This window comes from Alligator sinensis, unplaced genomic scaffold, assembly GCF_000455745.1.
Source record: "Alligator sinensis unplaced genomic scaffold, ASM45574v1 scaffold665_1, whole genome shotgun sequence".
Taxonomy (NCBI): Eukaryota; Metazoa; Chordata; order Crocodylia; family Alligatoridae; genus Alligator; species Alligator sinensis.
Window position 1 is genome coordinate 1,610,293 of NW_005842034.1, and position 17,644 is coordinate 1,627,936.

Below are 17,644 nucleotides of genomic sequence, written 5' to 3' on the forward strand. Positions count from 1 at the left end.
AAATCCAAATCAACTCAGTGGGCTTCTTTACAGGCAGCCCATAACCCACACAGTGAACTTCTATTTCTCTAGTGTGGTCAGTCTAACCTGAAGCCACTGTACCTGGCACTACTGCCATAAGGCGGTGTGCACACCTTCAGATAAACAAACAAACAAACAAACAAACGAGACTTACTATACAGATAACATAAAACTGATCAATAACTGCAACATAGAATCTTATTCACCCCCATACACATTCTCCACCAAAAATGTTATACAAATTGCCAATTGCTCAAATCACAAGCGAGACTTTATAAAGGGGGATAAGGCAAAATGCCGTGTTTAGTGATCACATGAATTAGACATAGTGGTTCTGATACACCATTCATACAGACATACACTGATCATCATACACATCATTACGCACAAGCATACACACACAAAACAACCACTTCATGCATACACATACAGATGCCAGATATAGTTACCAGTAATAATTGCTTAGCATTAGCACAGGGTGGCCAACCCCATGCTTACTGAGTAGATGAGATGATGATGGTGGTGGTGGTGGTGGTAAAAGACAGTAGCTGGAGTGGGATGAAGCAGACGTGTCTGTGCTCCGAAAGGAATACAGAAAGTTCACCCTTTTGGCATCACTTGGATTTCCTTTTTATAGGATTTTGCCAGTCTTTGCTTAGCATCTTGGGTTTTTCTATGCCTAGCCTTTGTTTCAACAGTTGTTTTGCATCCCTCTTCTGTTTATCTTGAGTCGAGGTTATGATGGTCATTTTGGCCTTGAAGTGTTCTTGTTTCTTATGTGGCAGCATTCCTTCTTCTGTTATCTCCTTTGTGCCTCTGGGTTTCAAAGGGATTTTTTAGCCATTTGTTAGTTAATTTACTGGTTGGTAATTTACACATTTGGCGCCTTGTTGCTTACATAAACAGTTACTCCACCAGAACTGAGAAACAGGTACGCACCTCTTGCTGCCCCAGCAGAGCCTGCTGAGTTGCCGGCCCCCACAGGCAACATGGTCCCAACTGCAGCTACCGCCCCTGCTCTCCCCAAGACAAAATGTAAGGTGTTTGTTGTGGGAGACTCCCTCCTGAGGGGAACTGAGGGGCCAATCTGCCACCCCGACCCCTTAGCCCGGCAAGTCCGCTGCTTCCCAGGGGCCCGCATCTGGGACATTATGGAGAGGATCCCAAAGCTCCTTAAACCCACAGACCACTATCCCATGCTCCTTATTCATGTGGGCACCAATGACACTGCTCGGAGCACTCCCAGCCAGGTCATGAGGCGCTACAGGGATTTGGGAGCGGGGCTTAAGGGTCTGGGGGCACAGGTAGTGTTCTCGTCGATCCTCCCAGTCTCAGGCTATGGGCTGAGAAGGGACAGGAGGATCTATGTGGTCAACCAAAGACTGCAGCGCTGGTGTCGTCAGGAAGGCTTTGGCTTTCATGACCACAGCCCGCTCTTTGGCGAGAGAGGCAGCGAGCTGCTGGGAAGGGATGGCCTCCACCTCTCTCCCCTAGGGAGGAGGCTCTTCTCAGCCAGACTGGCTGACCTGCTCCACACAAAAGAGCTGACACGAAAAATCCCCCTGGTCCCATCCTCCCTAAAACAGAATAAGAATTCAGCCTCCTTTGCTTTCAGATCCAGCATGTCTCCACTGTATATTTTGGGCCCAGTGTCTAATATTTCTTTAGGTGAGAAAAGAGCTGGTTGGATTATAGGAATACAAATGGATTAATTTGGGGTGGATTAGACACACAGCAAAATATGTTTGTCTTGTATTAGCATAACTGTGTCATAAAAATGTAGATTCCAAGACAGAGATTATTTGTGGCATTGCTAATATGTTGTTGCTATAGCAAAAGATGTACACAATATTTACACTGTATTTGACCACATAAAACATGTCGTATACAGACACAATTTTTCATTATATGAAAAAGAGTCAGAGGGCTCTTCATGCTTCCAGTACCAGTGCTCCTGATTTTCCCTTATTTTTTACCTTTAAGAAACAAATGCAGTTTTAAACCATCATTACTGTATTTTGAACAGTTAATATTTTATATCGTGACATTGCTGCTCAGAGGTAACAGGTTTAGTTGATTACTATTTGTTTATAGTGCTGGAGAAACCTGCAATCATAGAGAACATAAAAGGATTGCAATTAGATCTATTGGTTGAGAGCTGCACCTCAGTGACCCACTGTAAAGTGCTTAGCACTATCAAAGAGATAATGCCTACTTGCAGCTGGCACATCTGTACATAATAATATGGGCTACACTGACACAGCCACTAAAGACTGCCACTACCCTCTTTAACTAGAAGCAGAAAACAGATCATGCTTTTAAAGAGTGTATCAACAAAAAACCTACTACATGTCTTCAGAATTAGCACATTCATGTTTATGAGAAGCTTTTCCTTTTTACTACTAGTTCTTCAAAGAATCAAAATAAGGACTTTAAACAAAAGGCCAGGGACACATCTCAAGGTAGCATTAGCTCCACCAATTGCAACCAGTTACAGCAGGGATGCATTTAACCCTCCCCGCCTCCTCAGCTCCTGATCTATTTATTAAACATTTCCCCAAATCAAAGCCACATGCACAAAACAGAATGCAAGTAAGGGGGATATATTTTTGTTATTGACACCAAGATAGGACAACAAGGCCACATCCCCACAAGCAGAAACGTGCAGTTTGCAGCACTTCAAAGTCTTCTGAGGCACCATGAAATGCACACAGCGCACGTGAATCTGTTTGCCACACTGCATAATTGCAGCACAGTGGCAAAATTAAATACCAGGAAGTACCGATATTTAAAAGAAAACACAGGAAAAAAAAGTGGCATGGCACACGTGACTGCAGCATGTGTTGCCAGACACAGAAGCCTGGCTAACCAGGGCCAGGCTGCACCAAGTACCCGGATTACCACCGCTGCAGCCTCAGGACCCCAGGCCCCTGGGGCCCCAGCCACCCCTACCCCACCCAGGGCAACTTGCCCTGCACCAGAGCACATGTGCGGGGCATATCCAGGAGCAACTAGCAATGGTACAAATATGTGCCACTGCCAATTGTCCCTGGGATAAGGCACATTCCCATTAGTGGGGACATGCCCCAAGGATCTACCTGTGCCTAAGCATCTCCTGCAAGGTACTGAGGTCTTGATTCAGAAAAACATGCCTGAATTGGACACAGACATAATATTTTGCTTAACCAAAAAAAAAAACCCTTCTTTCTGGGACTGTTTTTAATTTTCATCTTTAAAACGTGCAACTTTCACCAAAAAAGGAGCAAATTTTATCGCTCTATTTTCTATCTGTTCTGACTTGACATGTGTCAAACCCAAAAGTGAAGCCGGGTAGGCTGTGCCTGAGACCCACATTCTTCAGAGCACTGGGGAAAGGTATAAGCTAACCTTGATTGCTTTAGATCAGGGCTTAAATCCTCAACCTTAAACGAGCAAGAGAAATGATAACATAAAACCTGACTCCATGAAGGAAGTTGGGCTACATGGCCCAGTTCCGGCCTTATGATTCTGTGATTCTGCCTCACTCAGCCAGCTTCCACTTACTGGGGGTGGAGTTGGGGGGCAGGAATAATTTCCCTTGCTTCCTTTCTGGGCACCTTGGAATGTGAGAACAAGCCTGATTCTGATTTTCTGATTTGAGTTACACCACTGTAAAGCACTGGGCTGGCCCAAGTATGATCATGATGCAAGATCACAATCAGCCCTCATGGAGGAAATGGGTGTCTAAAATATCTGAACATGCATCTCACTGAGCCATAGTATTAGCTCAACATTCTTGTGTGCTGTATATTTGGAAATGATCCTGTGAAGTGAAGTGAAGCCCCCAAAACTAAGCCTATAACTTCTAGGCTTTGGTTTCAAAAGGGCAAACATTCTCTCAAGCAAATCCCGGGACGTCATTCTCCCCCTGTACTCGGCCTTAGTGAGGCCGCAGCTGGAGTACTGTGTCCAGTTTTGGGCTCCACAATTCAAAGAGGATGTGGAGAAGCTTGAGAGAGTCCAGAGAAGAGCCACGCGCATGATCAGAGGTCAGGGAAGCAGACCCTACGATGACAGGCTGAGAGCCCTGGGGCTCTTTACCCTGAAAAAGCGCAGGCTCAGGGGTGATCTGATGGCCACCTACAAGTTTATCAAGGGTGACCACCAGCATCTGGGGGAACGTTTGTTCACCAGAGCGCCCCAAGGGATGACGAGGTCGAATGGTCACAAACTACTTCAAGATCGTTTCAGGCTGGACATAAGGAAGAACTTCTTTACTGTCTGAGCCCCCAAGGTCTGGAACAGCCTGCCACCGGAGGTGGTTCAAGCGCCTTCATTGAACACCTTCAAGATGAAACTGGATGCTTATCTTGCTGGGATCCTATGATCCCAGCTGACTTCCTGCCCTTTGGGCAGGGGGCTGGACTTGATGATCTTCCGAGGTCCCTTCCAGCCCTGATGTCTATGAAATCCTTTGACCTTGTTCTCATGGAAAACTCCCATTCACTCTGTACTCACCCTTTCACCCATACCTATCACATACACAGGGCATACAAAGTTCATTCAGTTATGTCAAGCCAGGATCACTACAAAATGGAGTCAACCAGCTACCTTTTACAGACAAAAATCAAATCATTGAACTTATATTAAAAATATGTTACCCTAGATTCAGGCACTGCCTGTTTGTGCCTGGCAGGAGTGGGAAGTTCCATCCCTGTACCCCACCCTCCAGGCATGTTTCTAGAGCTGCGGTGTTGACTCTGCTTGATGGGAGCAGTGAGTCAGTCCTCCTCTTAGTCCTGGTCTGGGAACATGACTGGTAGGGGTGCACAAAATGGGCTGTATTTGATTTGGATTTGGCCCGAAAATTGGGGACAGTGATTTGATTCGTTGATTCGGATCACTGTCCCTGATTTGATTTGACCAAATCCGAATCTGAAGATTCGATGCTGATTTGGAGAATCAGCAATTTGACCATAGACACAGCTTTAAATGTTTTTCCTACATACCTCTTGGTACCAGGCACAGCTTGTGAATGCTGCAATGCTGAGGTGGATGTAGCATCCCACAGGAGGACAGCACCCCTCCCCCCCGCTGCCCCCACCCCCTGCATGCTCGGCACTGAACCTGGAAGTCCAGGAGGTACCAGCCGCTGAGCTGGGGGGGCGTATGGGAGCCCCCCAGCATACTCCCTGGCAGAACCATAAGTGCGCCGGAAGTACTTCTGGTCCATTTCTGGGTTTTCTGCCAAGCATGCTGGACTCCCCTCTCCACCCCCCATGCACTCGTGGGACACTCCATCTGCCCCACCATTTCCCTCCTGGTATCTTGAGGTATGCAGAAAAAACATTTAAAACTGTGTCTATGTTCGAATCACTGAATCTTTCTGAATCTCTCTGAATCAATTTGGAGGATTCCGATTCAATTCTGGGAGATTATAGGGTCTCCTGATTTGATTCAGAGATTTGGCCACCAAATCAGACTGAATCTCCACTGAATTGAATCAGGGACTAAAGCTTTGCACAGCCATAATGCCTGGGTGTGGGGGGTACAGGGACCGGGATACAGACTCCTGCTGATCTTGGGGGGCAGCTGTGAGCAGTATAGCCTCCCCATATGCTCTGTGCAGCCCCAGCTTAGATGGGCAGTGCCAAATCCTGGGTTTCATTCCCAGAACCACCCAGCTGCTATAGGGGTTCAGGGGCTTCAGGCACCTGCTAACCATGGTCACTACTGGGTGAGCCAGGCAGAGAGAGGCTGTGGGTGGACCCTCCATAGTCCAGTGGAGCACAAGGTCAGTGGGAATTAGCCTTGGGCTGCCGCGCTGCAGCCACTGAGTTCTGCTGTGCTACAGCCATCCAGCCCTTCTGGGGCAGATGTCTGGGTCCTGGGGCTGCTTGAACTGGGTGGGGGATGCACTGCAGTGTATCAGTGGTAGGGGTGAGCAGCAACCTGCCACCACCTGCAGACACCATGGCCTGAATCTGGCCCAGGCATTTGGAGCAGTAAGCTGGTCTGGGAGGCGCCACAGCTGCTGGGCATTCCAGGACTGCAGTGTTGGCTCTGCCTAGTGGTAGCAGCTGGGCAGAGGTACTGTGCCACTGCACCCTGGCATCTGTGCTCTGACTCAAGAGGGGCTACTGCATCCTGGGATGCTGAAGGACTTCAGTATGGGCAGAATAGCTGTGGCTAGTGGCCTCCTTAATGGAACAGGAACAAGATTAGGTACACTAGAGATAATCCTGCCCCTGAGTGGTGTAACTTTAAGCCAAATAATGAGTGCTGTAAACCACTTGAAAGGTATTAACGTGCAGCCAGTCCAGGGGTTAGGAGCTCCAGAAGCTATTTAAAAATTACCATGTAACATGCCCTTAAGAGTAAGTCATGTGTGATCAATCTGATTTCCTGATATGAGATGGTGACAAGTTCTGTGGATAGGGGGGGAGTGGTGGATGTGATATACCTTGACTTTAGCAAGGTTTTTAAAACTGCCTCTCACAACATTCTCATTATAAAGAAAAGGAAGTACTGACTAAATGAAAGTACTGTAAGGTACTGGTTGGATCATCATGCACAATAAGTAGTCACCAATGGCTCGGTGTCTACTGCAATTTTCTGCGTGCTGACATACATTTCACCGCTTATACAACTGCAAGTGACGCAGTGCTGGGCTTTTCGCTTTTTAAAGCAGCACTTACATGTGTAAAAATGCCCCTGTCCAGAAGTTACATTAGTGAAGTTACATGAGTGTGAATCTGCTGAGAAGATAACAGGTATGTTTTCTCTCCCTCTCTGTGTGTATTTGTAGTGGGACAATTGCTAACTCAAAAGGATGCAGTACACCTCAGCAAGCATTTGCAGTCATTTGTTCTTGCTTTCCATGGAAAATTTAGAACTGCAATTCAACAAAGCACCATGAATTGATCTAAGAACTACTTTAAGAGAACATCTTGCTATAGTAGAGTGCATTTTTGAGATTGCATGACACTATTTAACTAATTTGTTTTATATAAACCAAAATCTTAGATAGACATGAACACTGAGTTTACATAGAGACTGACTTATACTTTTAATCTTTCCTGCTTTTCCTGGGCTCCCCCACAGAAATACAGTCTTGGCAAGTTGAAGTGCTCACGTTGTTTTCAACAACATACTGCACAAGGATTTTGACACTTCATTTAGGACAATGGAATAAAGGGAGACAGATCTGGGCTCACTGAAAGACGAACAGGAAAATTGAATTCATGAGAACGTGCAAGGAAACTAACCATGCTGGTGCAAACTACTGATTGAAAATGGAAAAAAGAAACTCACTTTGAAGTTGTATGGAGGAGTTTAGTTGCTGGAATGAAAATGCATGAAAACAATCTCTCATTTATGCTACAGAGCAGTAGAAAGACCAAACAATTTTAGAAAGGCAGTTATATACAAGGAAAATGTTTTGTAAGCTGTATGTATTGGGCTTTTTTTCTTTTGGTAATTGCTCCCTTATAGTGATATAAGGCAGAAAAAAGAAGAGCCAGCCAAAAGAGAAAGATGTTTAAGGAGAATTTAAGGGGAAAAGTGCTAAAAAAAATTTAAAGAATATTGAAATTGTCTTGCCCATTAATCAATGCATGCTGAATAGTAAAAAGGAGTTTCTTGCAACTTTTTTTGAAGACAAAAGTGGTACTAACAGGGATATTAAAAATGGTACTAAAAGTGACACAAGAAATGAGAAGATTAAAGGTTATAACATCTGAAAACAAGATGGAAAACTATTACTTTGAAGGTCTGAATGCAGCTTTGGTGCTTGTTGTTCTATTTTCAAACATTCCTTGTTGAAAAATGAATAGATACATGCCAAGTTTGGTCTTTGCCCAAATTCACTGATCTACTGCACTGAATGGAGTTTATGATAGCTGAATTAAGCCTCTGGTGTTTAGTGCATCTAAATAATTAAAATGTTCAGTTTTATATGCATGTCACACAAGACTTTAGCACCTTACTCATGCAGATTAATAAGTTCCTGAATAAGCAATCCCTCTCCAGTAATTGGACTGCTGGAGGCAGTAGCATAACTAGGGAGCCAAGCAGGGCATGAGCCCCAGGTACCAACTATGAAGGGGAGCCAGTATCTCAAACCTCCTGGAGTCTTTACCACAGGAGAAGCCAGGCAAAAGCATCCTCATACTCAGCAGTGTATCTGGGTAAGAGGCCATCACACTTAGTCCCATTCCTTAAATTCTGATAAACACGCCGAGAATAATAATATTGGAAAGAGATTTTTTAGAGCAGGATATATTATAGCAGGGGCCAAATTTTCTGGATAGTTGTGCCCCAAATTAAGCCTCGCACCCTCTCTGATTGCCACTCTGATTCCCTTCTTCTGCCTGATCAACTGTTCTGCTTTCTGCTCCCTGCCCTATCTGACACTGCGTTCCCTGCCCTCTTCCCTGTCTGCCCCTTGCTACAGACAAAGGCAGCCCAAGTCATTTGTAGCATTCATGTTACAGGTTAGCCAGCCATGTCCTATAAAAACTGTAGGAATAGAACAAAATGTCAGTGAAGGGTCTATCTCTCTTACTTTATGTGAGTGAAGGCAGAAGAAGAAGAATCATTGTTGTTGTTATTTTTTGTTATTATTATAGAAAAGTCATTCATCAAGGTAGAAGGTTTCATAACTGCTCTACAGTAGCAGCAATACATGGCAAAAAGAGGAGTTCAAAAAGGTTTTACAGTTTGTAAATTCTCTGTTGACTGGTTTGTTTTGTATTTGGTAATGGTTTCCACTGTAGATGTATATTCACCTGTATTAAAAATTCACTAAAATACAACTCTTGTGTAGGATTCTATTTGCTTTCCTAAAAAGGGCTAAAGTTAAATGGATTGGTAATACTTTCTAAAAATTTCTTCAAAAGATGTCCCCTTCTCTCAACATATACATCTTAGTCATACCTTTTGCCTAAAATAAGGAATGTAGAAGAACTTGAAATCAACAAAATCAACTTCATTGCTGTGGGCAGTAAACAACATGGTGATGATAAAATGTTGCAGAAGGTTGGCTTATGAAGCACATTTTTGCTTAGTTTCAGTAGTAGGTAGGTGTTTGTGAGTTAAACGTGGAATGGTGAAAACCAGAGCTTACCTTCATCTGTGAAAACTGATGGAAATCTGCCCTTTCATTCCCTTATTTTGGAGAGCAGTTCTCCTTCACAGTTTTCCCTTCCTCTCAGCAGGCAGAGTAAAAGCCTAGTTCAGCATTTCTTCAGTTGCTGCCAATAGATATATAGTTATGCAAATCTACTGGTCTTATTTGTATAAAGTGGTTGTCTCTACAACTGTGATGGCACCTTGACATCATGTGGAACAAAGTTCTGAAACCCAGAACTGGCCCTTGTAATTAGCCTGTTCTCAGCTTGTTTTCTCAGGCCTAACACAATGACTCAGACAAATCTCTCAGAAAGACAGGTTTCTTTTCAAGAGATTTTTAAGAGCTGGAAAGAAATCATTTAAATATGTGGCCCATTGCTTTAGTAAAATATAAAAGGCTGGCAAAGAAGAAATGTGAGGTCAAGAAAGAACCGCTCAAGTTTTCTGTAATTTGACTGACTGTGAACCAGGAAGATGTGGTGAATTCTTGGAAGCTCAGCTGGGAAGCAGAAGTGTGGAAGATGAGATGACACTCAGTGCTGCAGGTGTCAGCTAGGTAAGGAATCTGAAAAAAGACTTGAGCTTATAGTTTCATAGTAGCTAGGGTCAGGTGGGACCTGAACAGACCATCTAGCCTGACCCCCTGCCACAGGCAGGAATGAATGCTGGGTTCACAAGACCCCAGACAGGTGATCATCTAACCTCTTTTTTAATTCACCCAAAGTAGGGGTGAGGACCACTTCCCTAGGAAGTTGGTTCCAGATTCTGGCCACCCTAACTGAAAAATATTGCCTTCTGATCTCTAACCTAAACCTATTCTCTATCAGCTTATTACCATTGTTCCTTATCACCCCAGGTGGTGCTGGGGAGAATAGGGCTCTTCCTATTTGCTGATGAAACTTAGCAATGAGAAGGAAGAAATTGCTTTAGTTAAGGCAGCTGTGGTGGAGTTGAAGGAAGGTATATTTTGGAAAATCAAAGAGAGCACTAAATCAATGGTTCTCAAGCTAAGGGTGTTTCTTCACTGCACTTGGTCTATAGTTGCATCTGTTCACTGCACTTGGTCTATATTTGCACATCTTAAAGCTGAGTGAACATTTATGAGGAGCAGTGAGTACAGCTGTTCACTGGTTCCAGGAGCCACACAGGGAACCCAGTGCAAGTATCTAGGGGTGGGGAAGAGGTGGTGGGATCAATGAGGTGGGCGTTGGGGGTCCAGGGGAAGGGTTTGGTGGGATTGGGGGGCCTAGCAGGTTTGTGGGCAGTGGAGGGAGGGGGCACAAAGTTAGTAGGTATGTGGGGGGTGTTGTCTATCTGGGATTGGGGAGATTGGGGGGCTAAAACTAGCCTGATCAGAGTCGCAGGTCTAGGAAGAGGACAGCTCCAGGGCTGGGATGAGATGCTGATCTTTCCCAGCCTTGGGGCTGCACTCTGAATGTGTACAGGTGTTGAATAGATTTGGTTAATCTCTTCCTAATGCAAGTTAGTTCACTTCCTCAGGGGCAGTAATTTATATTGGGCCTGCCACTTTTTGCCTCATTTAACCCCTCTGAATGCCTGCATAGATGGACAGTTAGATTAACCTAACCTCAGTTAGGCTAATCTAAGTGTAACAGCTATGTGTACCCTAGATGTCATGACACTTCCAGTGGAGTTGAAGCCCAACAGAAATTCAGCTGCAGAAGCTGAGCTCAGAACAGAAAGTGTGAACCCCCAAAGCAAAATTAGAAGTGAAGTCATGAGTCCAGAAGTAGGGTTACCAGTAAAAACATTTAGGAATTACTGTATTGAAAAAAGTGATATTGAGGTATTTGGAGTAGATGGTCTACTCAGAGCAGTTTGGAGCTAAGGGAAAGAAAAGTGGTGGGACACCAATCAATAGTAATTTCACAAAGTTAACAGGTTTAGCCTGATGTATAGCTGGACTCAGGAACATCAGGATCTAGCCCCAGTATTGTCTGTGAAAAATGTTGTGTTTATTAATCATTCAATATAATTTTTTCTGTGTTCTCCCTTTTCTTAAAAATGCAAAAGCATGTTTTCTGTGTTCAATATGGGACTGCATTTGTAAATTTAAAAAAAAGTAATAAGACATAATCAATGTCCACTGCCTAGCCAGACAGATGGGAGCAAGAGCAATGTCAATTTATATTCAAATGAAAGACTGGAGTTGGCCAATGTTTACTTAATTTGTTACCAGATCTGCCACCATCATTTGAGTGCAACTACACATCATATAAACTACAGTCCTGGATTCTATCATTTTTGCTTTGTTAGCCGTGTACATGATTACTAAGTGTGATTTTTTTTTTTTTTTTTTTTTTAAAGACAAGGATTATAATAGCATATAAATGCTAAATGAGGTTTGGTTTAATGGTGTATAAATGCCAACATGAGAGAGCTAAGTTTTCCACTAGGAAATTTTAGAATTTTGTTTAGAGATTAATGGATTATGGTAAAAAGTTAATGGTTTGAATCCTAAAATCAGAACCACATTTCAGGATGAATATGTACTACCGGGATTCTTTATGCAAACTATATTTCTATAATTTGAGTGTACCGTACTGTGTTTAGGCATCTGTATACTTTTTATAGTAGAATATATTTCCTTTTCACTAAAAAGGAATACCACATACTATGCCAAAAAATGAAGTTTCATTTTTATAGGCCAAATTCGGCCCTCGGATTAATGTGACCAACCCTGATTGTTGGCAGTGGGAGTTTCCTAGTATAACTCTGAGCAGATATCAGTATTTAAGGCTCAGTGTTTAGGGCAGATTTATATGCCCCAGATGTTCCAAGGAGTTAATGAGAAAGTGCAGGGGCCAGATCAAAAGAATGAAGCTGTGTGTAGAATGAATGTTTTATAACTAATTTATTTTGGAAACAGAAATGCCCAAACTTTCTCAGAGAATTCCACTCGTCTCTTTCTTTAGATAGAAACACAGATCAGTTATAATTTTTAAAATCAGTAGAATACTTGGCTTTCAGAAATGTTAATTAGTTGTACTAGGCATAGTTATTTTTTTTCAACTGGGTAAACTGGCTTTATATAATATTCAAAGTAAACTGCACAGTTTTTCATGCACTTGATAAACTATTATCCAGTGACTTAACATAGAATTTCCATTGTCTTTCATCACCATGCAGTTCATAGATTATATGTTTGTATCAGAACCAATAGCAATTAGTTAGTTGGTTGCCTAGCATGATGGAAGAGAAAAAGATCACTCCTGAAGTGGTTCCACTAGAAAATCAGAGCAGTACAATGATGGGATGGTAAATCTTGTATTGCTAACTTCTACAAAGGTGCTAGCTTTTCTGGTTGTCCAGAGCTATTATTCTAGCATGCCCAGACATTCATTTTCCTCTAGGATAGGTCTGCCCAGCTGGTGGCTGGGGAATACAGTTTGTGATGAGTTAGACTGTGGTCCCTGGGCTCCCACCAGGTTGTCACTGCTCTATTTCTCCAGTTGCCACTACAGTTAGGGTCTCCAGGCTTTCCCTCCCTCCTCCAAATTCAGCTTCCTACCCCAGGAGAAAGTGTGGTGGTGGAGACCATGGCCAGTGAGCTGACAGGGTGCCACTCTTGCTACCCAGTGTAATAGGAACATATTGCCTATGTGCACAGTGGAATGGGGGAGGAACAACCTGCATGATGGGAGCCATGTATGGCTCACACTATTGAGCAGACTGCTGTTGCAGCCTGTGCAGGGTGAGGCTCCTGGCCTCTTAGAAATTTGACAGCCCTACTACAGAGGATGGCAATACTGAAGCTTGTATTATTTCTATTAAAAGCTTTTGGATGAGCTTATCATGAAGTGGTAGTGTTCTCATTAAGTTTATTTTCAGCTCCCTAAAGTTTGCCTAATTCCCAGGATCTATGACAATAATTAATTGTAAATCAGTGATTAATTGAAAGAAATCCAGCATTCCCAGTACTCTGTTAGTACATTTCACAGCAGCACTTGCATTTTTAATAAGTAGTAGCCAAACTCCATAATGCCAATGACTTTCCCATGGGCTGTTGTAGATGTAAGTAATGGGACTTTTCTATATCTATTTTTTTCCCCCCAACTCCAAATATGTTGCTTGGCAACTTATTTTCTATTTTAAAATGTCAAAAGAGAGAGAGTTTGCCTTTAGAGAAAAGTCTTTTTCATTAGCTCACCTTAAGTAGTTCACTCCCCCTTTATTGATGATAATGAGCTGTGTCATGCAAAAGGACTCATTATTTTTAATAATGGATGTTTGCTGTAACTTGAAAGAAGGATTTACAGAAATTGTTCTATCAGCCAGTATTAGGCCTGAAAATGTGTTATATCTGTTCCTTTAGTTATGAGCTTTTTTTTAAACTTATAAACAAACAATGTAAATTATGAGATTAAAAAGAGCATAAAACATGCCATTTTAAAGACTGCCTGAAAACTAGGAACTTTTATTTAGAGATTGGTTTTCTGGCTGCAGGAGCAAGAGGAATATAGCTCATCCTCTTATTGTTTAAAAGGAGCTCTTAGGAGAACAGAAAAGCTGTCCATCTCAGAATGTTATAATATTTATGGATATTATTGAGCAAGCACTTCTGAAAGATGCATAGGATTTTCCCTATTGATAAAGCATAGTACATCTAAAGCTTCATTGGCAATATGAACCAATGAGGATAGGGAAATAGGAGCATAAATTTAGACTGTAAAACCCAAACTGCATTTTGTATTAACTGTTAACTGAGTAGTGCTTTGTAGAGAACCAGTTAACTTGTAATTATGATTATGGAAAAGGGAAAAACAACCCTATGAATTAACAATGTTACAATGACTTGGTTTACTTAGGGATGAGTCCAAGCCAAATTAGGATGAAATGGCCAAATTATACAGATGGAAGATGAAAACAATGCATATTTCTTTATGGCATTGATCAGATGACACACAAGAGTCTGAATTATGCACTACTGATTTATTGCAGGTGAAATTGAAATGTCACTTCCTTCAAAAGGAAGTGTATGAACTTTTGAAACATACAGAAGACCTATAATCTATACCTCAGTTTAAGAATATTCAAAGCAAACTGTTCAAAACATATTTACTTCAAATTGTAGCTGAGTATTCATGAAAAACTATGTAGCTTTATCTCAGTATTTGTATTGCTGAGCATATGCATTTAATGAGAAATGCTTTTTCATTCCTCTGTATAGTTTCTACACCATGCCTTTCTATAAACTAACTTTCATATTTCAAATAGAATTGTTGCTTATTTTTTTCAGAGAGGGTGAGAAAGGTGTATCTTATGCTCTCTCACACTACTGTTTTTCTCAAAACATTACCTGCATATTAACAGTAACCTTAGCTAAACTGAAGTTTTCTTGGAGTCCCTCTGGTACAAATTGGAGACCATTGAGGGGTTGGGAAGAGGGATGGAGATAGAGATGGGATGGGGCATTATAGAGAAATACAAGGTCCCTCTGTCACCAAAATGTTTTGATTCCCTCTTTGCTGTCATTACTCCTAGGGGCACAGGCAGAAGTGACAGTTTCTGCCTGATCTGGCCACAGAAAGCAGCCTATGACCATGACCAAACACAAATGCATGGCTGCAGACTGCTTCAAAAATGGCCAATTGGATGAAAATCTGAACCCTCAATGCATGAGGGATCAGATGAAGATGTTTCATAACAGGGCATCTTCTGTAACTTCTATCTGCACTGCCTCCCAGTTTGACTGTTTTCAGAATGGGAGGGGAAGAAAGGGAGCAGAGAGAGCTCAGTCTAGGGTTTTTCCAGCCACTACTGGAGGGTGGGGTGGGGGGATTGGAGCCCCCCTGAGGTGGGAAGCAGGGGAGGGGGGGCTCCAATTCACCCACCCTACCCTTCAGCACTGGCTAGGGAAACCCCTTGAATGAGCTCCATCTCTTTCCTTTCTCCTGTCCCATTCTGAAACAGGGACAGGCTTGGAGGGAGGAGGGGCCTTTGCTAGGGGAAACTGACTGCAATCTGGCAGCCAGCAGCTAGATTTCCCTTCCCCCTGGAACCAACAGATAACTTCTCTTTTGTCCAGGGGATGGTTGTAACTCGGATCACTTCCTGCAACGTGTTCTCAATTACAGTGGAGAGCTGAACTTCTTTCTGCGCCCCTACTGTCTCAGAGCATCCATTCAGTGGGGAACACTAGCTCTTATTTGGCCCACCTGAAAATCAGACAACAGGAAGGACTCTAAATCAACTCTCTGCTACTGTATCTGTAATTTTGGTTTTGTTGGGACTGTGACAGAGAACTTGGGGTGTCTGCAACTTTAAGAGGTGAGGCAGTCTGTGCAGTCATTGGCAGGTGGGGATCAGGGCTAATTGTGGAGTCAGTTGACTCGGGGAGCCAGCAGGTGAGGCTCAGTCTGATGAAGGGAGCTGCCTGATTGGAAGAGGGCTGGGCCTAGGCACAGTATCAGCCCAGACCATGGCAGTAACATCTTAAGAGCTGGTGAAAGAACATTGCCCAGCAGAAAAGCTGCAGCTCCTGAATGCTGGCATGGAGAATAACGTCTGAAGTACTCTGGAGGTTTGGGTAGGAACTAAGGGGATGGAGGAGGTCCTGGGGACCCAATGTAGGATCCAGGAGACTGAGAGTCTATGGGATTATTGAGGGGCCAAGTGATCTCTGAGAAAGGGGCTGAGTGTTTATGAAATCTATTCAAGGGTCTGGGTGAACCTAGTGAGCAGGGCACAGTGTAGGACCTATTGAGGGGCCCAGATGAGCCCAGAGAAGGAAGGGGATGTGCTAGTGAAGACCTGTAGAGCACTCTGAATGAGCCCAGAGAGAGAGAAAGTGATCTATGGAGGGGCCTTTGACGGTGGAGCCACAGAGAAGAGAGAGCTGACAGCCAGAGGACTGACCTTGGGAATCTCAACTGGCCTGTGTGGGGCCCCAGCCCAGAAGGGGCTGAAGGGTGAAGTAGACCATAGCAGAGACTGCTGGATCTGGGAGAGCCTGGAGATCTCAACTGGACTACAGCCTGGGATGATGGTGGCTGATGCTAGGCCATCTGAGGAGGAGGGATCAAGGAAAGAGGTCCAAGAGATAGCCAGGTACTGGGGCTGGTTACCATGGTGGGGTGCAGCTTGTGGGGAGAAGCCTTCCTGAAATGCCACACATAGGCCACCTCAGGGAAAGACAAGTATGGGGAGCCAGAAAGTCTCAGCTTCCACTGCCTCATGGTCATAGGTGATGGAAGGGGAAGGCTAACTGGGCTCAGCTCCCCCAAATGCAGGGGGCAGAAGGTATGGCCAGAGGGCAGCCCGGTCACAGGCTGCTGCAGCAGGGGGGAGGAGTACGCACACTCCAATACCTGTCTGCTGGGCCGGCTGGGATCCTGGCTGTGCAGGGTAAGTTTCTTTCTTTACCTGGGCATGCGGGGTGCAGATTGAGACCCTCACAGTAAAGGAGGCAGTGGTGTAAGGACATGGGCGAATCTGTCACGGCGGGGCCCCTTAGGAGGGCCGTGATCTCCTTGCGGTCCCTTGCTCCGTGTCAAGGCCGGCCCAAGACACCCTCTTATTCTCGCTGGTAAATATAAAGTTGGGAGGCTGCCTATGACTCCCTGGGCACGACTACTCGGGACCTCCGTCCCCGTGGTTCACCCGGACTCCTGTGGTCTCCCGGTATGATGGGTGCTTCCCAGGCACCCTAGCCTTATGGGCTGCGCATGGCTCCTACCAACCCCTAATACCACGCCCCAAGCCTCGCTGATGTACTGGAGGTTGGTCTGTCTCGATACACGCCCGTTCTCCCGGGCCTCCTCTGTAATCTAGCCCATTCCTGGGCCTCCCCTGTGGTCTAGCCCGCTCTGGGCTCTCTCTAATACTTAGTCCCTCACTCAGGACTCTCATCAAGCCCACTCTGGGCCTTCTCTAAAGGTGTGATCCTGCTCCAGGACCCTCAAGCGGGCCTCCGGTCCCTCAGGCTAATCGCACGGGTACCCTTTCTGATCCGGGCTCGCTGTGCCACTACTCCCTTTTTGCAAAGGGGCAACCGCAGCACCTTGCCTCCGTCCGAGGGGTGTTGCCGCACTAGCCTACGGCCGGGCTCGCTACGCCCGTCTCGGGCTCCTCAATAGGGCGCTCCCCCTCTGCGGGGCTCACCGTGCCCACCTTGGGCTTCTCAGTAGTCCCCTCCCTTTCTCGGGGACTCGTTGGGCCCACGCTGGGCTCCTCTAAAGCGCGCTCCCCCTTTCTGGGGCTCGCCACCTCTATGCTAGGGCTTCCTAGCAATGCCCCCTTCTGGGGCTCACACCATCTGGGGTCTCTGTTCCCTGACCGCAACCCACTGGTTGCGCTCTCAAAGCTGCCCCTCTCTGGGGCTGGGGTCTACGTACCCCTGTGGTCTACATACCTCGCACACAATCCGGGGTCTCTGCTCCCCACCTGCAGCACACTGGTTGCGCTCAGGGGCCCCACACTTCTGGGGTCCCTATGAGGCCACTGCACCCTCTTGGCGCTAGGGCACCCCACACTCTCTGGGGTCCCTATG